Source organism: Apis mellifera, linkage group LG1 (assembly GCF_003254395.2).
Source record: "Apis mellifera strain DH4 linkage group LG1, Amel_HAv3.1, whole genome shotgun sequence".
Classification (NCBI taxonomy): domain Eukaryota; kingdom Metazoa; phylum Arthropoda; class Insecta; order Hymenoptera; family Apidae; genus Apis; species Apis mellifera.
In genome coordinates, this window is record NC_037638.1 from 23,282,909 (window position 1) to 23,302,402 (window position 19,494).

Below are 19,494 nucleotides of genomic sequence, written 5' to 3' on the forward strand. Positions count from 1 at the left end.
TATCTATTGGACTTAAAATCTTTTTGTTTTGTTAAACGAGATTTAAGAACGGGGATTTAGACCGGATTCTACGATGCATCAGGGACAAATGTAAAAAGACAGGCGTGGATACTCGGTTGTCAACATGTGGGTCAACAGGTATCGAGGCGAGTGCCGTGGCCTCGAAAAGGAAACATTTTTTCATCTAATGAAAAAAAGATGACTTTAAAAATTTACTTGAAAAAAGCCGGATGTGTCATCGCCTTGATGAAAAGAGAAGAAAAGAGTTTCGATGGAATTTTATAAATAATAATGAATAATATAATAAAGTCTCGTTCCACGTGTTAAGAATATATCTTGTACTTCCAATCTTATTTCATAGAATTTGAAAGAAAAAAAAAAAATCTCATCGATTGGACGAAATGTCCTTATAAAAATAACATTACGGTGAATATTTTCTGTTTGGAATTTTTCCAACGTGCTCTCTTACCTCGTCCCGTCGCCGCCGAACTCCTGGAAAACTGCAATTCCCCTCGAAAATTGGCGAAGGAAAGTGTCGTCGGCATCTCGTCCCGGCGTGTCGGCGTCCAAACTTTTAACCTTCGACTTCGTTCTTTGTCGACTTTTAAACGTTGCGAAACCACGTGTTAAATTCGTGAGAGTCGAATCCATCCAGCGCGGGAATCCTTGAAACGTATGCAGAGAGCCGGCCAACCTTGCGTGTTATTTGCGTCCTCGTTGTTGCTCGTTGCACATGAAAGAGAAAAAAGAATGAAAGAGAAAGGGACTAAACAGCATAGGGAGGAAGGGAAGAGACAAAAGCGAGAAAAAGATAATGTATAGGCTCGCTGGCAGGGGTGGTTTTTATGTGGCCGTGGCTGTGGATGATTTACGATTTTTACGCGTAACCCATTCCCTCCCGTTGCATGACAGAAATGTATGAAAAAAAAAAAAGAAGAAAAAAAAGAAACAACGCGCGGCTTTAAGGGCCGTTAAGAAGTTGTTCACGGCGACCTACATTATTTGATACGAGAGGGATCGTAAATGCCGTGCTTTTACGGAATCGTCACGTATATATATTCCTTCTTTTCGCCCGCGAAACGTGAAGTGGTTCGTGATGAAGTCGAGTGTGGCCATAAATCCCGCATCCGTAAAAAATTTCACATTTTTCTTTTTTCTTTTTTCACGCATACGTTAACTCGATTCGAAATTGAAATCTAGAGAGGAAAGAATCGAGGAACAGATACGTAGCGCGAATCAACAGTAATAATAGTAATAATAACGTGGAGGAGCGAAAGAGGGATGAGATCGAGATCGACTTATTTGGTTCTCATTCAAATAAGACACGGTCGATCGAGTTGCGATGACTGGAATTTCTGTTTCCACGGTTGGATGCACGCTCTTTTTCGATATTATTTACGCGAAAACGGATTCAATTGGACGGAATGCCAGTTCTTTACAATTAAAAGCACGGATTGAGTCGAGAACGGAGGAGGAGAAAGGAGGCGGATTGTTTTTGGATTCTAGTTCGCGAGAGGGAACTAAATGTAAATGTGGTACTAGTTTAAAAGGGAGGGAAAAAGCGTTTATTGAAGTGGATTGCATGTTTGGGATACGGATTGAGACGGAACACGTTACAGGTGTTCGTCGAATAATGACGAGCTTCGAGTTTCGAGTTTATCGAGGGTAATTTAAGATCGCGAGAAGAAAGAAGCGTCTCTCGAAAACTCGCGTGTCGAGAAACGCTTCGACTTTATTTAAAAAAAAGCATTTTATCTTTCATTAATCGAGATCGTGCTCTAAACTAGACTCTCTCGAACGAAGATTATATTTAATTACTGTTATTTTCAGTTTGATGTTTCGGATCAAAGTAATGAAATTTGTTATTAAATGTTATGTTGGCATATTAAATTTAGTGGAGAAACGTATGAAAATCTGTTACATCAAAGATAAGTATCTCCGTAATACATACTTGTAATAAATATACTGCGGAGCTAATTCCTCCTACTGCAACTTGTTATATTAAACACGAAACTTTCGCGTGTTATATTTTCTCAACGATAAATGTAAAATTTCTTTTCTTGATACATACTATTCTATATATCAAATTCGTATATTTTTTATATATTTCCTCTAATGATATAATTGCTTAAATTCCAAGTTTATATTATTTCATTCTAATCAATTTAACACGTACAACATTTCCTCAATGGCAGCTTAAATTTTACTCTCTACATCAATTCTACATCATCATCCCTCCAGAACGAATACTTGTTTCTCTTCTTTCGATTCTTGTATCCGATCCAAGTGTTTTAAAATCCAAAAAAGGGACGAATAAATCGCGCAATTCGAATGCAAAATTAAATCACGCTAATTCGAATCTGTTTCACGGTCGATACGATGATGGATTACTTCCCCATTCTCCGTTTCCGATAATGCGTCATAATTCCTTCGACGTGACGTGCAGGAATCCTCCCCCCTTTCCTTTGTGCGAGTCAATTTCCCGTGAAACGTGAAATACATGGCGAAAATATCCGAAAATACCCGAGGTAATCTGTGTAAGAAACCGAAGCGCGGATGCGGGGAGATTGAATGCGCATCGATTTCCTATCAACGGAGATCGAGTGGATCCATGGAGAAATATCAGAAATATCGTGCCATCATCTCTGAACGTTCCAGGCGAAGGGATGTAATCTCGTAATGGGGCCATTTTCCCGAGTTTCATCGAGTGTATATCCCTTTCGTTCATCGGATTCGCCCGATCCGATGTTCGTTTGTCGGCCGTCCATCTCGCTCGCTCTGATATTATTATTCTCCCAACCTCCGTTCGATCATCTTTTGGCAATCGTCGCCACCGCTTCGAGGATTGGCCGGTTCGAGGGCCAACTTATTTCCCGATCGAATCACCACAGGATTATTTTCCATCGAGGATTTTCTTCCATCCCGCTTTCGTTTCTTCTTCCGTGCACGCCTCTCCACGGCAGCTATTATTTATCAATCTATCTGTACACGGTATATACTTACATGCATCTGTTGCAGACGAGACGAGGGGGAATCGATCCTTCTTCTCTCTTTTCAATCTTCCGTCGTGCCCCGTTTCGTTCGTTTCGTTCTAGAACCGGCTCTTCTATAAATCACCGGATCTCGTTAACTCTCGTCCTCTTCTCTCGTGGCTCGTTTGCAGACGTCGATATTGCGAAGTCGAGCTTGCTAGGGAGAGACTGGTTCTTTTTTTTTCTTTTTTCTTTTTTTTTTTTTCTTTTTTATGTATCGTCTCCCTTGGTCGAGTATCCGTGTCGAGTAAGTAGGTATGCCTTCTTTTGAAACACGAGGGATGGTAATTTGCATAACACCGCTCATGTAAGAAACTGATTGTGAACCGGGGAAAAGTTGAAAGACTCGCCGACGCAAAGTCGTCTGAAACTTTGAAGTTTCACATTGCGCCCACATTGTTATCGCTTGAAAGTTTTAGCTCAGGGGAAGATGAGATGTTAATCAGATGGGATGTTGCTGTTAATTTGAAACCGGCTCCACGGTTATAAATTTTTCTTCTCTTCGTTATTTAACGCGCTTAAACTTATGCTTGCGTCGCATTCGCATATCACAATTTATCGTGACCCGAAATTTAATTCGAAATTGTATTTTTTTTTTATTTGAAATATAGAGAGATCCTCGATAAAGTAAATTCATTTGTTTTTTTCGAGGAGTGAATTAACGTTTAATATTATTTATCTTTTAGTACTTTTTTGACGACTTTTTGATATTTAATTAAATCCTTTCCTCTTTTTTCCTCTTTTTTTCTTCTTTTTTTTAAATCGATAGATGAAATATCGTACAAAGCGTATCTCTGTAGTGAGAATAAAAGTAAGAAAAACTCAAGCAGAAGTTCTTAGAGAATAATATGTTTGATGTACGAGATTGAATTAATAATAATGTACCATATTCTCGGAATATTAGAATCGTTTTCGAGGCTTCATCGATTGTGAATACAAATCATTACATTTCGAATTTCTCTCGTTTCACATTTTTCTAATTTCATTCGATCCCCTGTATTGTATAACGCTCGAGCAATGAGTTTCATATTACCTCGGAAAGAAATACGCGCAAAAATAAATATCCAACTGAATATAAAAATCATTATATATCATACCAGATAGAATTTGTCACGATTTGTACATGAATGAACGATGAAATTCCTCGTTCGCGAATGGAAAAGAGATATCATGCTTGTCGTTTAATAATATATATATATATTATAATCCTTTCACTTTGTTCACTTTTAATTTGCCATCCTTTAATTATCGTCCCACGTTTCCCTTTCTTCCCATTCAGTTGATATTTTTGAATGCAGATTGGTACCGTAACGTGGACATTGTCCACGGAATAGATTAATAACGAATTATACGGAGAAATTTAATCATTTCTCTCGAAATGGTACAAAAGTGAATTTTATTGCTCGGAAAGCACCGTGGAAAGTGGACGCGAGCCCTTAAAAGGATGAATCTTGTGCTCCTTTGTGCTCGTTTTTAATGCTTTCCAACCGATTTCGCTAAGCAGTATCATTTATCGTCGATGTTATCTTATTTTATATTGTCCAGCTTTAATTTCCTTGCTTGCGAATTATTAATCGAATATGTCTACGTGGATATATATAGTCACGTGGTTATCACGCACGATAAAATTTATTATTCGCGCATGCGAAATTTGCAATATTTCGGGTAAATTATATCACGGGACAATTTGAAGGAATTTAATTTTAACTGACCAATTGACTTATTATACGTGTACAATCGATATCCATATATATAGCCTGCTATAGTTTGCATTACAAAGATAATTTTCAATTTCCATTAATCTTCGATTATTCTATCGACCGGTAATTTTCGTATCTGCATTCAAGCAAGTTGATTCTGTTATTCAAACACGTTTCAACGATAAATGAAATTAATCTGTTCGATGGATAAAAGTTGTGGAAAGTAGATAGCAATTTTATCGCACATATTTTTACACTGAGTTTTCCAATCTGTCTCACTTGAATTATCGAATTATCTCTCGTTAATTATCTTATCATTCTCTCTCTCTTATCGCCTCTTTCTATATTTCACAACGAATTGTACGAATTTCTATCCGTTCAATCTCGGAAGCTATCCCTTCATATCATCCTTTTATGTCTCGCTTTATCGCGATTTGATATTTGATATTTCATCGAGGGCTTACCACTTTATTTATCTTTTCACGCTATCGCGCGATTTTTCTTCCGTTTATTCGTCGCGATTCAGAATCCTCCTCCTCCTTCTCTTTCTCCTCCTACAAGCGACTCGATATCTCCGGTTTAATCCGGAACAATGGAAATCGGTCACGATAACGAGCTACTAATGAATTTTCAATATTAAAGTGAAATTTCCAGGATTCGAAATATGGCACGGCTGACAGTACAGAAATCCAGACGAATTTCCACCGGTCACGTAGGACCCTTTACGCGACGTCCATATTTGGACAGACGATTCGATAAATTCCTTGGGATTTTATGGAAACTCGATCCTGTGCAATCAGACGATTATGGACATTCGAGAGATTGCACGGAAGACGTATCGTGAATATTTGGCGACGTTTCGTATTTTTGGATAATTCTTGAAATGAAACGGAAAGATTAATATTGTCTTAGCAGATCTTTTTCTTTTTTTTGAGAGGGGAGATTTAAAAAATGATAAAATAGAGATTAAGGAGATCTTAAATGGAATTAAAAGGAATTTTATTGGAATTATTATCGACATTGTTAAATTTTTCCAAAGTTATTTGGATATTTAAAATCTTGTTCGTAAGCGAATTAAATTCGAGAAATTGTCGAGTACACGTGACTTTATTTGATCAACTTATAAATTGCAAGTGATTGCAATTATATAAGACTAACAGTAGCGATAAGAGTAGAGCGGAAAATTGTTAATGATAGCGCGGTATAATGTCCTTGGAAGAAAGGGAGTGAGATAATGGTTAATGATAAGTCGATAGTCTAAATTTGTGTAACGTGAAAGATAAGGCAAAGGTCAGTCGATGAAAGAGAAATCATTTGATTGAAGAATACGAATGGGTCAAGGTTAGCTTGAAAGAACAGATATATTAATTTAAAGGGAAATTTTATGATTCATCGACTCTCTTATTACTTCGAAAAAAAAAAAAAATATCTAAATCTTGTCGTATCATATATACAAATATCCTCTCTCAAGTACACGACTATCGTACAAATTCGATAGTTTTCAAACAGTGTTTGTGTGTGTGTGTTTTTTTTTTTTATTGCTACAATTTCTTCTTAGAACTCTCTTACACCGTTCCATTTTATATTACTGAGATTTCTTCTTTTATAACCTTCTTTTACTGCTAGAATTTCTCGATATTTTGTTTTTATCGATAGAATATCCTTTTTAGTATCCGCCTTTATTAGTAGAATTCCCCGTTTCCGGATATTCTATCTTTACTCCCGTAACAACCCTCTTTTTCAATATCCTATATTTATTAATAAGATTTATTTTCTTCGATTCTCCGATCTCCTCGAAAAAGTTTATTCCTATATCCTTCGTAGAATTATTTCTCTCTTGCGTGGAACAGTTGGAAATTTTTCTACGAGATCCAATTTCTTGTTGACAGTTTATTTTCCACCAGTGATTTACCACGATGTTGCGTGCGAAATTATATGGAACCGGAAGAGGTCGAAATGATCATTGGACGCGATTTTGGGGAAAGGAGTAACTTGGTCGTCGACTGGCCGCAGTTCACGACAGTTGGTCGACCGGAAGATAGTTAAGGACGGTGTTGTTGGTTAGGATTCGAACCTCGGTTCTCTTACCCCGGGAAATCGAAGGCGTAGGAATTAATTAGAACTCCTCGTGAAACATGAAACAATGGCGAAACCACCCACTCCTCTGCAAACTTCACCGATGTTTAACGATGTTTAATTTGGAATATCAACTGCTCGTCGATAGTCGACTTGGAATTCGTGTCGATTTTCAACGAGATGGATAAATAAGAATAATATCTCCTTATTGGATATTTGATAATTAACCGTATCGTCTGATTTTTTTATCGTAGAAAGATAAGCGATATAATAGACCAATTATTAGATAAACTGTAAATCTTTCTGTATATGTACGAAATTTAAAATTCTTGCATACGAATCCGCGATCATAAATAATTTAATACAAAGATTAATATTCGCTAGTCAAATTTATGGACAAAAAGGATAGGAAAGATAAAAGTCTCGATATAAAACTTTTATCTCAATCTTCATTTCGATCGATCAAGACACGTTTCAACTATCCCTTGACTCGTCGTTTTAACTTACCTGCGTCACAAGAGTACGATGCAAATTAGCCGGACAACGCGCACCTCTCCTTTTATTTATCCATCCCCGTTCCGTGTTTACCGGTTAACTAGGAAATTTCACGGTACGTTTCGCGGACAGTGGTCCAATTTGGTGTGTGGACGACAAACTGGGTTCGTCAGGGTTGAAGTCACGTTGCAATAAGTGTATCCGCGTTGTTCACCTTGCCACCACGAGAGGAAGAGGAGGAGGAGGAGGGGAGGGAAAGACAGAGAGGGAGGGAGAGAAGAAAAGGGGGACGAGAAACCTGGTTTTCGTGGCACGAAGCCCTGGAGCAAGTGTTACGTGAAATAATGCAAAAGGCGGCTTTCTTTACATTTTACATGGGTGAACACGACCACCTGCAGGCATCCCTCTCGCGCATTGGCCGCGCTTCCGCCCAACAGAGAATAGGGGATGAATGGATGCGCGACAGAAGGTCTCAAAGCAGGGGCTCCCATTTTTACGGATCGATAGATTTGGAAACGAGTTAACGAGCGGCGCGATCGAGGTGAACGAAGACGAAAATCACGATCCGAGAATACATACCGTCGTGACAAAGGGTTCCGTGATTCATTAGTCGTGGTGCAAGTGTAACGCGGGGGATTTCTTCGTTTTTTATTCCGAGGGAATAAAAAATTTTTCGATAATTTTACGAGTTGTCAGGAGATCGATTTTCGATCTCCACGATTTTCTAAAGGTGAATTTTCGCTTCTGCAGGAGAATCTCCCTATTATTATGCTCGAAGATCCTTCGAAATTTGACGGTCGTCTATCGCAGCTGTGCATCGAGATATTTCAAGATATTTCTCCCGCACAAATGACCAGAATTAGGTCACTCGATCCTCGAGTCCTTATCGTTTCGTTTAATTTAATAATCGAGTTTAATAAATTCCTCTCTCTAATTATCTCATATCACGGCCGAGAAAACACGTTCCTTCCTTTTACGTATTATTAATTATCATCCCGATAAACCGATATCGAACGAATCACCGCTGAAGCGACCGTGCATCCCCAGTATACAGCGATACATCGAAACGTTACACGCCATTCCACGCTTGATTCCACGTTTCGTTGATTATCTCTCGCAACTCGCTTCTGAACTGATATATCGCCTCCCCGTGCTCGATATCCTTGAACTTTGGCGTTCCACGTCATTCCACGGCGGCAAGGGCCGTTTGTGCACCCGCCTCTGCCGCTAATTGCCGGAGCAAGGTGACGTATTTTAAGGAACGTAAACGTACGGATTATCTGGGAAACGCGCGGCATACTCGAGGACGACTCGAGGGCCGGGAGGACGAGTTCCACGCATTCTTCGAGAGTTTCTTTACTCTTCCGATGCCTGCCCTCCGCCCCATGCCAACGATTTCGTCGCTTCCGGCATTCCTCGTCCTCCTTTTCCGCCATCCTCTCCTCCTCCATTATCCATCCGACGAGAGACGAAGGCTTCGTGTCCTCTCTTCTAGATTATCGCCGATCATCTCCCCCTCCCTTCCTCCTTCATCATCCCTGAATCCGTCCATTCTCGTTTTTTTAATTCGACATCTCGTTGCGATTTTTCTCTTCCCTCGAGTTTAATCGGCTCGAGGGGAAGGCAATCGGAAGTTTAAATGTAATAGAAACGGCTCCTCTTCTATTATTGTAATTAAAGTCTCTGGACGAGATATCTCGCGACGCAACCCTGTTCGCACCGTTTTCGGAGAGATGTCTCGCGTGTCTCTTCATTAACCTTCGCGCTGTGTAATTAGATTGGGAAGCCTTGAAAACTAATTTTAGAAGAGTTTCTTAAGCCTTTTAAACGGGTTTAACGGCACTCGACGTTCTTTAAAAGCTTTTCCCAATTTGGATATATATATATATTATTATACGTATTCTCTAAATACAAAGAAATATCGAAATATAGTTGTAATTAATTTCGTAGTAAATTTAAAAAAAGAATAAAGTTATAACAACCTCGCTATAAATAAATGAAAACGTCCATAGTTTCATTTTCGTCACATGTTGAGGTGTTTTCAACAAGTTGAAAACATTCCATCCCGGTCCAAGTACAAATAACGTTAGAAATCCTTCTTTTACAACATTTACAACTTCTGTAAACTTTCTCTTTCGTTTAATCGAATAAAAATATCACCTGTTTCCCTTCGCAACTATGTTATTTATAAGCCATTCTCGCGAGACTTGCTCTCCTTGTTTTTTTCGATACCTTTCCACCTTTTCAACTTTCTTTCCGTTTCACGGGAACAATTTCCAATTTTAACGTCGATTTCCCCTGGATTTCCCTTACCCCTCGTAAAACTCCTTCGACCAGGTTTTCCTTCCATTGTTGAAGTTTCGATTCAGGATAGGAGGGCAGAAATTTCATGGACGCCGTCGAGGGAACGTCAGCTTGAGGAACGATTTTAGCTGCGCTTCGTGCCGGGGCATAAAGCAGGCTCGAAAATATGCGTCGTAAACACTCGAGCGGCTCTTTGAAAGGATGCTGCGAGCGAGGGTTCTCGTCGTTGGATGGCTTCTTACCGTCCCTGAAGAAGGATCGAGGCTTAAAAGGTCTGCGGGTAACTGGTTATTATGGGCCTCGTAAAGGATCGTAATCTGTGCTGATTGCAATTCAAACTTTTTTAATTATTATCCCTTTTCGAGAACGGGGCACGAACGGTCGATTTCATCCTGTTCCAAAGATTCGATACCAGGTCGTTCCAATTTAAATTTGACCAAATTGATTGATATCTCTGTTAACAACGTTTTTATGCATTAAATTTAACGTTACGCTTTATATATCAAGGATAAAGGGAATCGAATGACACAGGATATTGAGTGTACTTTGATATAGAACCGCAAGAGGTCAACCTCGTAACCAGAGAAGACGAATTAACTCAGTCTTGCTAATATCTTGTTACCTAAATTAGTTGTTTGTCCACTGACCCAAATTATAATTACAATTTCTGTCACGTTATTAAAATTTTTATTTTACTTTTTTTCTTCTTCTTCTTCTTCTTTTAATTAAATTTTATTTCACGAGTTTGTAAAAATGTTTGCCTTCCTCCTTTTTTTTTTTTTTTAATTTACGTTGATTATTCCAGTATAACACTCTAATTACGAGAATATAGCATACTTTCTCTCTTGTTACGCGCATAATTAAATAATAATAATAATAATAGTAATAATAATTTATTTCGTTTACAATAAATCGTTTATAATAAATCCATCGCACGAAATGTTATACACGTGCGTTAACAATTAAAGATCGATATTATATTTTCTATATACAAAGAGAAAAAAGATAATAATTACAACAAAGTAAAAACAATTTTATTTGATCAAGTGTAAACGAATCTAGAAATCAATTCTACGTAATCTACTCTAACAGCTGCATAAAAATTATCGGTTAGACGACATGTGGCTGTCGTGTGACGATATACACATTCGTATCGGAACATTCACGTATCGATATTGTTGGGAAATCACGAGTGAACGAACAATGTACAATATGCAGAACGTTCTTGGTAATTTCACAGAATTACAAACACTTTCGAGCAACAATTCCAATGGCGTTGTACAAAGATGTCTGATAAAAGGCAACGAACAATTATTCGCAACTCGCTTTAGCAACTCGAACATTCTTGGCTGCGATGAAAGGATCGAACCGAGCTTATCGAGCATCATCTCCCTTTAAAATGTATCGTGCGTGTACGTCGATTGGAAGAAATATATCTCATTGTTTGCCTCCATCTGTATCGTGCTTTTATCTTTTCTTTTTTTCTTTTTTTTTTCTCGAGAAAGGAAACGATTCCGTTTCATTATCGATAAGAAATATAATCTTCTTTAAAGCTTCTTTGTCCAAGGTTTTTATATACGGAATGCAGGAGATTTCGATCCTTTTGAGAAGGATAGATACTCGTCGTTCGATTAAATAAATAAATAGCATTCTATTCGCATCGCGCGTCGTAAATATCTTGTATGAAGAGAAGATTGGGAAAAGTTTCTATTAAACGTTCGATAAATAAATCAGCTCTGTGTTTTTTTTTTTTTTTGAAATTGATTTTTCACTTAACTGCGAGAATAAAATTCAATTTTTCAATCCGTTCGATTTTCCCACTGAAATCGACAATTTGATATCTGCATAAATTGTCGCGTGTCAATTTAAGGCGAGATGTACGATTTAATCGATCGAAGGGAGAAAATATAGAAAATGTTTTTTTTCTCTCCCTTTTTTTCGGTATATTATAAAAATGCCGCAGAAAATAAACGAACGCAAACAAATTTTCGCGAAAAGTTTTTTCCATACTTTACATTACCTCTAGTTATTTTTTTTTCCCCCCCAAAAGTTTTCATTAACGTAGCTGATTGCTCGTTCCATCGAACCGTTCAATTTTCATCGATCCTAATAACACTTAAAATCCTTTATCCCGACAGTTTTAGTTTTTTAAAATCCAATTTCCCTTTGTACAGCGCGCGCTCTACGATACGGCTCGGCTTGATGGTTTCTGTCACAATACGCCCATCGAAACGATACCGCGTCCCACCGTGAAAAGAGACTGGGTCATTATTCAAAAGGTTTCGAGGCTCTTTTCTTGTCGGTCATTTTTAAATTAGTCTTCCCTCAATGGATGCGCATATTTTAACGCAGAAATGCATTCGTCGAGGGAGGAACGAGGGCTGAAAATAGTCGGAGGGGAAAAATCGATGGAAAGTGGTATCGGGAAGAAATAAGCGGCATATTATTGCGAATCATTCAAATAAAATTAAATTCTCGTACGTGTATATAATTCTCTCGCGATTTTTTTTATAGCTCTATCCCCCTTCTTCCTTCTTTGCCTTCTCTTTCGTTAATAAAAGTTATCCATCGGGAGAAAGCGTGTATCGATTTCGTTCGTTAACGAGAACTTTTCGTCCGTTTTTTCTTTTTTTGTCATTAGCCGGAGCGACGTTGAAATGACACTTTTTCTATGGTAAAAGAAAAGCTGCCCACGTAAAGGTAAATGAGAATCTCAAAATGAGCGAAGAAGAGAGGAAGGGTAGAAAAGAGAAGATTGAAGGAAACTTGAGGAAAAAGAAAGGAACTGAAAGCTTCCCAATTCTTTCGATACCTTTTTATTCCCTTGGTTTACTTTACTGTTGGTCGGATGATTAGGTAATGAGATAATGAATTGCAAATTGTGGAAAATCATGAATAATGTATCTTGATAAAGTGATTTTAGGAAAGTGTGGTAGAATGGATAATGGCAGTTTGAAACGATTCTAACGGAATCTAATTTCGATATTTATAACGGCCACATCTGGTCTTCTAACGTGTGATAAGCCATGAATAATTGATCGTGTAATAACGACGCACAAAAGCGATAAATCATCATTTATACTTTTTCTATCAGTTTAAAAAAAATAATCGCATTTGCGTTCGTATAAAAAGTAATATATGTAAAAGCAGGCGACAAAATTACTGAGAAAAAGTTACACTGTCACTGGAATTCAGGGAATTTTGAAAACACAAAGAAACGAAACGAAAAAGGGGGAAAAAAAAAAGAAGAAAAGAAACTCAACGTTGTTGAAGACGATTAAACGTGATAATGCTTTGAACGTGGCAACCATTCATCGAAGAGAATAACTCGAGTCTGTCGTAGCGTAGCTTTAATTCTGCGAGATTTCCAGCATACCGATGCACGTTGCATGCAAGGAACGGTTGCAACAAAGTATTCTCGGATACATGCAACGGCCGGACACACTCGCATTCCCTCCCCCTTTGCAAAATATTTCGGTTGGTTCTCGCGGCTATGCTCGTTATTTCATCCCCGTCGTGGGCACAACAATTGGACAACGCGAGACGAGAATCACGATCCTAAAGGCAAATGGCAACGCGAAATTAGAGCGGATACGTTAGAAAAGGAGGGAAATTTTTAATGAAAGGGATATTGAATAAGGTGGAAAATTAAACTTTAGTCGCGAGGCGAGGGAAGGCAGAAAACGAAGGATATTAGATTGATTTACGTGAAATTTCGTTTCAAAGTTTTAATTCGATAATACTATTATTAAATTTTCTCTCGTTGAGAATTGCATTGCGTTAAAAAAATTTTTTATGGTACTATATTTGATTATCTTATTACGAATCACGAATAGAAATGGTGCATTTTTAAATATATGTATTTTCATCTCATACATAAATCAAATTCGATTGAAAAATTACGAAAAAACCGTTTGATTGATCGATATAATTAAATCTTAACCGAACAGAATGGTGCATTTTTAAATATATATTTTTCATCTTATATATAAATCAAATTCGATTAAAAAATTACGAAAAAATTATTTGATTAATCGATATAATTAAATCTGAACCGGTCGATTAAATAAAGATCCGTTTTCAAACAAAATTAATTTAACTATTAATCAATCTTTTTATATTCGATATTTTTTTCAGAAATAAATATATCTGTTAGATAATTTATCTTAAATCGCGATTGGAAAAATATATTCTAAAAATTAGGAAGAACTTTGAATCGTTATAACTTCGAAGATAACGAATTTCGATCGACAAATGAGCGATTGTTAGAAGCGCGAATCCTTACCCTTTAAAACGCTTTTCGAATTATCCCGATATCACTTTCGATCCCCGAGATATGATCGTGTAAAGAAAAAGGTAATTTTTAATTTTTAAGTTTACCATCATCGTCCTTGTTATTCGGGCCTCTCGCTCGCACCTCGTCTCACTGACCTATCCCAAACTCCAGACAAGCGACGGATTCCTAGAAAAACATAAGACGCGATTCTCGGAAGGACGTAGTACGCGTTTCCAGGAAAAAAATGTAGGCCACTCGATTGCCCATTCATAATCTTTGCCTACGCCATAAGATCTTTGAATCCTTATATCTCGACAACTGATTGAGATATCAGGGTGAATCGAAAAAAGATCTTCATGGTGTGATTTTCTCTCTCTATTTCTTTGATATTTTTTTATAGAAAATCGAAGTTTCATTAATGTATTGATCTATTGTCGCGAGTGTAGGATATCTATAAATGTGATTCACGTATTCTCTGTGTATTGGTTGAATAATAAGAAAATTATTATTCGCGATTTTCTTGTATGAATTTCATAATTCTATCAATTGGTATTCAGTTTGGAAATTCCGAGGAAATGAGAAATCTCTTTCATAATTTATCGTATACTTTAATTCTACCTATTCCTCCATTTATTTCCATTCTTTGACTCATAATTTATTTTTCTTGAATTTTTATTCTCTAGGGCATCATTGTACTTTGTTCCGTTAAATTATTCCATCAAGATATTCATTGTGTTCTAACCGCTTTTGTGAATATATAATATATATATATATATATATATATATATATATATAGAACTTCTTGTATGATATTCTGTAATTCCATACACCACCGAACTTTGTCGCGTTGCATATCGTTACGTGTAGTTTGTTTCTTCTGGTTGGAAAGATCTTTGAAAGATAATATCTTTCATTTGATATCCGATTTCTGGATTATACAACTCGAGTCTCACTTCTGCTAATTCTTTTTCAGCTCAAAAGACGTGATCCGTGAAAGGCTTTGATGAACAGTTTCTTCCTTCTTTAAATTCCTTCTGTAAATGATACAAACAACGGGAGGGAATGAAAGGGGTCGGGCCGACTTTGATCACAAACGTCTTTCTCTATCTGTGATATCAAGGTAGAGAGGTCGTAAATTGTTCTTCTCTTAAAGATTCTCTCATTTTCTCTTTGTGAATCATTAATGGAAACGGGATTCCAAGTTTTATATATGTGTACATGTAAACTCGAATGACTCGAGAAATCTATACTTATTAAAATTTTTATTTCCTTGACAAATTTAACAATCTATTTACATTTTCTTTTATAATTGATTATTTCAAAAGGATTGCAAAATTAATATTCTCGGAGAATACAATAGCAATTTCGAGATTACAACAGCTTTGCTTTTTCCTTTCGCACGTTCGATTCGAGAATGGATAATGGCACGTCGGGGCGATGCATCCTTCAAAAAAATTGCTCTCTCGCCAATTTTCGCCAACTAATTCTAGCATCTGAATTTGTTGCCAAAGATGTTCCCCGTTAAACGAGCAAATATTTGCACGCGTAGCGAGACTCTTTAAAAAACATAAAAAAAAAAAGAAAGCACCATCTCAATTACTCCGTTAAACAGCAACCATGCGAAACATCAAAGTGTCTCATTCATATATTTTTTTTTTTTTCTTTTTTTCCTCCCCTCTTCTTCAATTTCTCTTGCTGATCGACTTTGAAAAGCCTGATGATACAGGCGAGGTGTTTCTCCTTTATTTTTTTCCTCTTCTTATTTTTTTTTTTAAAGAAATCATTCATCGCTTCAATAATACAAAAAGTAAAATGTAACAGGGACGTTTTCCCCTGATGAATATTGCAAAAAAAAAAAAAAACACAATTAAAAGAGCTCGATGAAAAACCGATATACACGCCGTATACGCATCAATTTCAGTTCTTGGTATTTTATTCGCTTGTTCATTTCACAATCTTTCAGTCACGATGTCACGTATTTTTATTGAATTCTGTTATTTGATTGAATTTTTTTGAGTTTGCTTCCCTCTAAACTTCTCACCACAAGCCGAGCAAACCTATTTTATTACTCGACCACTTTTTATTTGCTTTTTTGATAATTCTGGAGGAAACTATCTTTTGAAAATAACATCGTCGAAAGAGGAGAAAAAGATTGTATCTTAATATTGTTTCCTCTACAATTCTCTCGAATCGAGAGAAAATGTATTTTCGCGTTTTACACTAGATACCAGTGTCCCATTGGACTTTGAAAACTATTATTGCGAAACACTATTGCGCCTGTGAATGTATAAGTACACCAGTTTGCTATCAAGTTTGTGCATATTGCACGCGTTACGAGCTGCTCGTGTGTCGTTGTAATATTGCAACCACTGATCGTTCAAGAATTTCTTCGAATTACTCTTCTAAATTTTTGAATACTTTATAACAAGGCTTTATCATGAGAATCGCGTCATTTTATTCGAAATTTGTTGATCGAATCTATTAAATTTTTCGATAAATTGCTGTCAATCCAAGATAAATCTGTTAATTGGATTCTTTTGTCTTCGTATCTTTCAATGACACGAGAAAGAATTATATCTGAAATATCTCTTGTTAATTTAAAGTTAAGATCCGGTTTAAGATTAATTTTTAATTTCACGTAGAAAAAAATTTTTTTAATCAAAGAAATTCCAAAACTGCTATCCTTCTTTTTATCGAGATATGTAGTCAAGTTTTCGAAGAAAGTCTACGTGAGTCATGAAAAAAAAAGTCTATTTTGAATATTTTCGATAATTAGGATCACTCGATTCAATGAATTTTCCTTTTGACGCATTCATGAATATTAAAAACATAATGGTTATTTCCTTCTAAAATTACCGGCTTAAGTTTTTTTTTAAGTTTCATGCAACACTAAAAGGCAATTTATTTTAGAAAGGAAATTCCCTTTTTCGAATATTTACATTCCTGAAACTACGCATCACGGGATACATTTTTAAGCTCGAGAGAGTATCAACGCGTAAATCAGCCCAGAAACAGGAAAAAGTAGAGCATTTCCTAGGAGGAAAAATATTTTTAAATTGCGGATGTAAAGATATCGATATCACTCTTGCTAGCGTAATGTATGGTTTGCATCAATCGTATCTTCATTTCAATTTTTATAATTCTGCGTATTTTAAATTCGTTTCTTATCGCAAATTACAATTCCGAGTATTATAATCGCGTTTCTATTGCGAATCATGAATCCATTTCCTCGTCAAAAAAAGATTATGGAATAACAATCGCGCGTACCTTTCACCGTAATTTCGATATCAAACGTTTATGATTCTCCTTTAATTAACTTTTCATAGAATGCGAAATGGAGCGTTGTCGATAGTAAGCTGAAATCACGGATGGAATGGAATATATATATTTTGCATCACGCAACGAAATCTCGTTGCGTTAACTTAATCCCGCCAAGCTAAAGATCATAATCGAATTAAATACGCTTTGATTTTGTGGCGAGTTTCTCGAGGCTCTCGAGTTTAACTTAAAATTAAGGGGTAAAAAGACTTGTTGGGTGTAAATAACGTTTGAATAAAAATTATATTTTTCCAACGTAGAAATATAATTTGAATTGGAAATCAATTGGTTGGAAATATAATTTTTTCTAAACACTTTATAGAATAATTCTTAACATACTCGTCTCGCGTCGCTAAATAAATTTCCAGTTACACAACAAGATACACTTACGAGATTATTGTACATGTTGCTCTCTAACGACTTTCGCGATAAGCTCGTTTTCAACCTCATCTTGAATCATTTAATCGATTATTGGCGTAATTAGATTACAACTGTTATTAGAAAATTCCTATTAACTGAAAGAAAAGAGAGAGAGAGAAATAAAAAAATATCAATGAAAAAATATGTAACCAGCATTTACAATCAGTCTGCAACTAATTGCAAACTCCGGAATATTATTTGCATAAACAATCGTGCAATGTTTTCACATGGACGCAAATTTTCATCCTCTCTATCGGCCAAGATGAATCGGCGCAATCAAGTACCAAGATGATAAAGATGCCAACTTAAAAAAGCATATCTCGGGCGCAACAACTATACAAACGATAACCCCGAAACGTACGACTATACACGTACATACAACCACACACATTCATACGATATTATCTTTCACAATTTTCGAAACAGTTCAACGATCAACTTTAAACTTAATCTTAAATAATCGAACGATATCTTCATCGATATTCATCGTAGCTTCCCAAAATATTCAACAATTGAGGAATATCTCGATAATCCATCCGAGTACTTCAATCCCATTTTCACGACAGTCATTCTTATTCATTCTCTCCTTTTTATCACAATTTCCAAAACACCTCGAGAATCACGCTGCAAAGCATCCAACGAGCGTTTCCTCGAATCGAAACCCCGGAAGCTATGCATTTGGACGTATATAGTACTCGCTTCTTCCGCCACGATTTTCGCTCGTGATTCATCCCCAAGCTTCGATTTTATCGTGTACACCGAATCTATATATCTCATCATTACTCGTTCCCCTCCCCGTAAATGCTCCCTTTACGTCGCTATCACGAATCCGCGAAAACGTATCGCACCCCCTAAACGATTGATACTCCATGGGGAGGCGAGTCCTAAGAATATTATCTGTCCTTGTCCCATCGAGCACCGATAAATATCCCGAAAAAGGCCTCCCTGTCACGGACGGTATCCCATATCCAAGAGGAGTCGAAAAAAAAAAAAAGAGAAAACGATTGAAAAACTGAAACCGCTCTTCCTCTGTCCAGTTTTTTAACGTATTCCGCAAGTGTTCACCGCCTCGAGTTACTCGAGATCTTAATTGAAAATTCTAGCGCGAGAGGTGGTCCGCATGAATATCAACTCGTCTTTGCCCGAATCCGAATCCAAACGTGATCGGATTACCCTCCAACCTGTTTTCCATTTTCCGAAAACACTTCGAAACCTCCTCTCCTCTTCCGGATTTGATTAAGTCGGATCGATTTAAAAAGCTGGCGTGATCGAAGAGAATGTATCGCAAAGCGGATCGATCGTTTCCCTTATATATTTACGATATCCTTTGGCTTTGCTCCGAGGTGTTGTATATCGGTGATCGTTGATTGAAATTAACGATCTCAAGGACAAGGGAATCCACGGGAGATCCACTGGAGGAGGGGGATAGAGATGGAGAATGTGCGCTATGCGGGGAATGTGTCGAGTGTAGGTGTAGGAGGTTCGATTCGAGCCACAGCCTCGACCCCCGTTGTCGAACGAGATGAGCGGTTTCGCGATCGATACGCGGCTCTTGTCCCGTGCGTCCCTTATCGTGGATGCGAATTGGCAGAGAGGCTGTGTGCGGAGTCACGTGTGGGATACGATATTCCCGCGGCGACGAATCGGGGGTTGGTTTTTTTGGCGGAGGTGAAAAAGAGTGAGCGATCCTCGTTCACGGTGGTGGACGGAATTCCGACGGAATTCTGGGACGAAAATGTTTCGTTGGATTCTTCCAAAGATTCTCTAACTGTTGTTGTATATTGTAGAATGTGAATTAGAATAGAAAAATTCGACGATTCAAATTTTCCCATAATTTCATATGTATTCTATAAAGTTCGATTAATGAGATATA

At 37.1% G+C, this 19,494-nt stretch overlaps 1 protein-coding gene across 1 annotated transcript in view; it reads left to right on the forward strand.

Annotated features, from left to right (window-relative positions):
* The window catches only part of LOC725415 (BTB/POZ domain-containing protein KCTD16), an 89,262-nt gene that overhangs the window by 16,282 nt on the left and 53,486 nt on the right, over positions 1 to 19,494 (forward strand). The window lies entirely within an intron of this gene.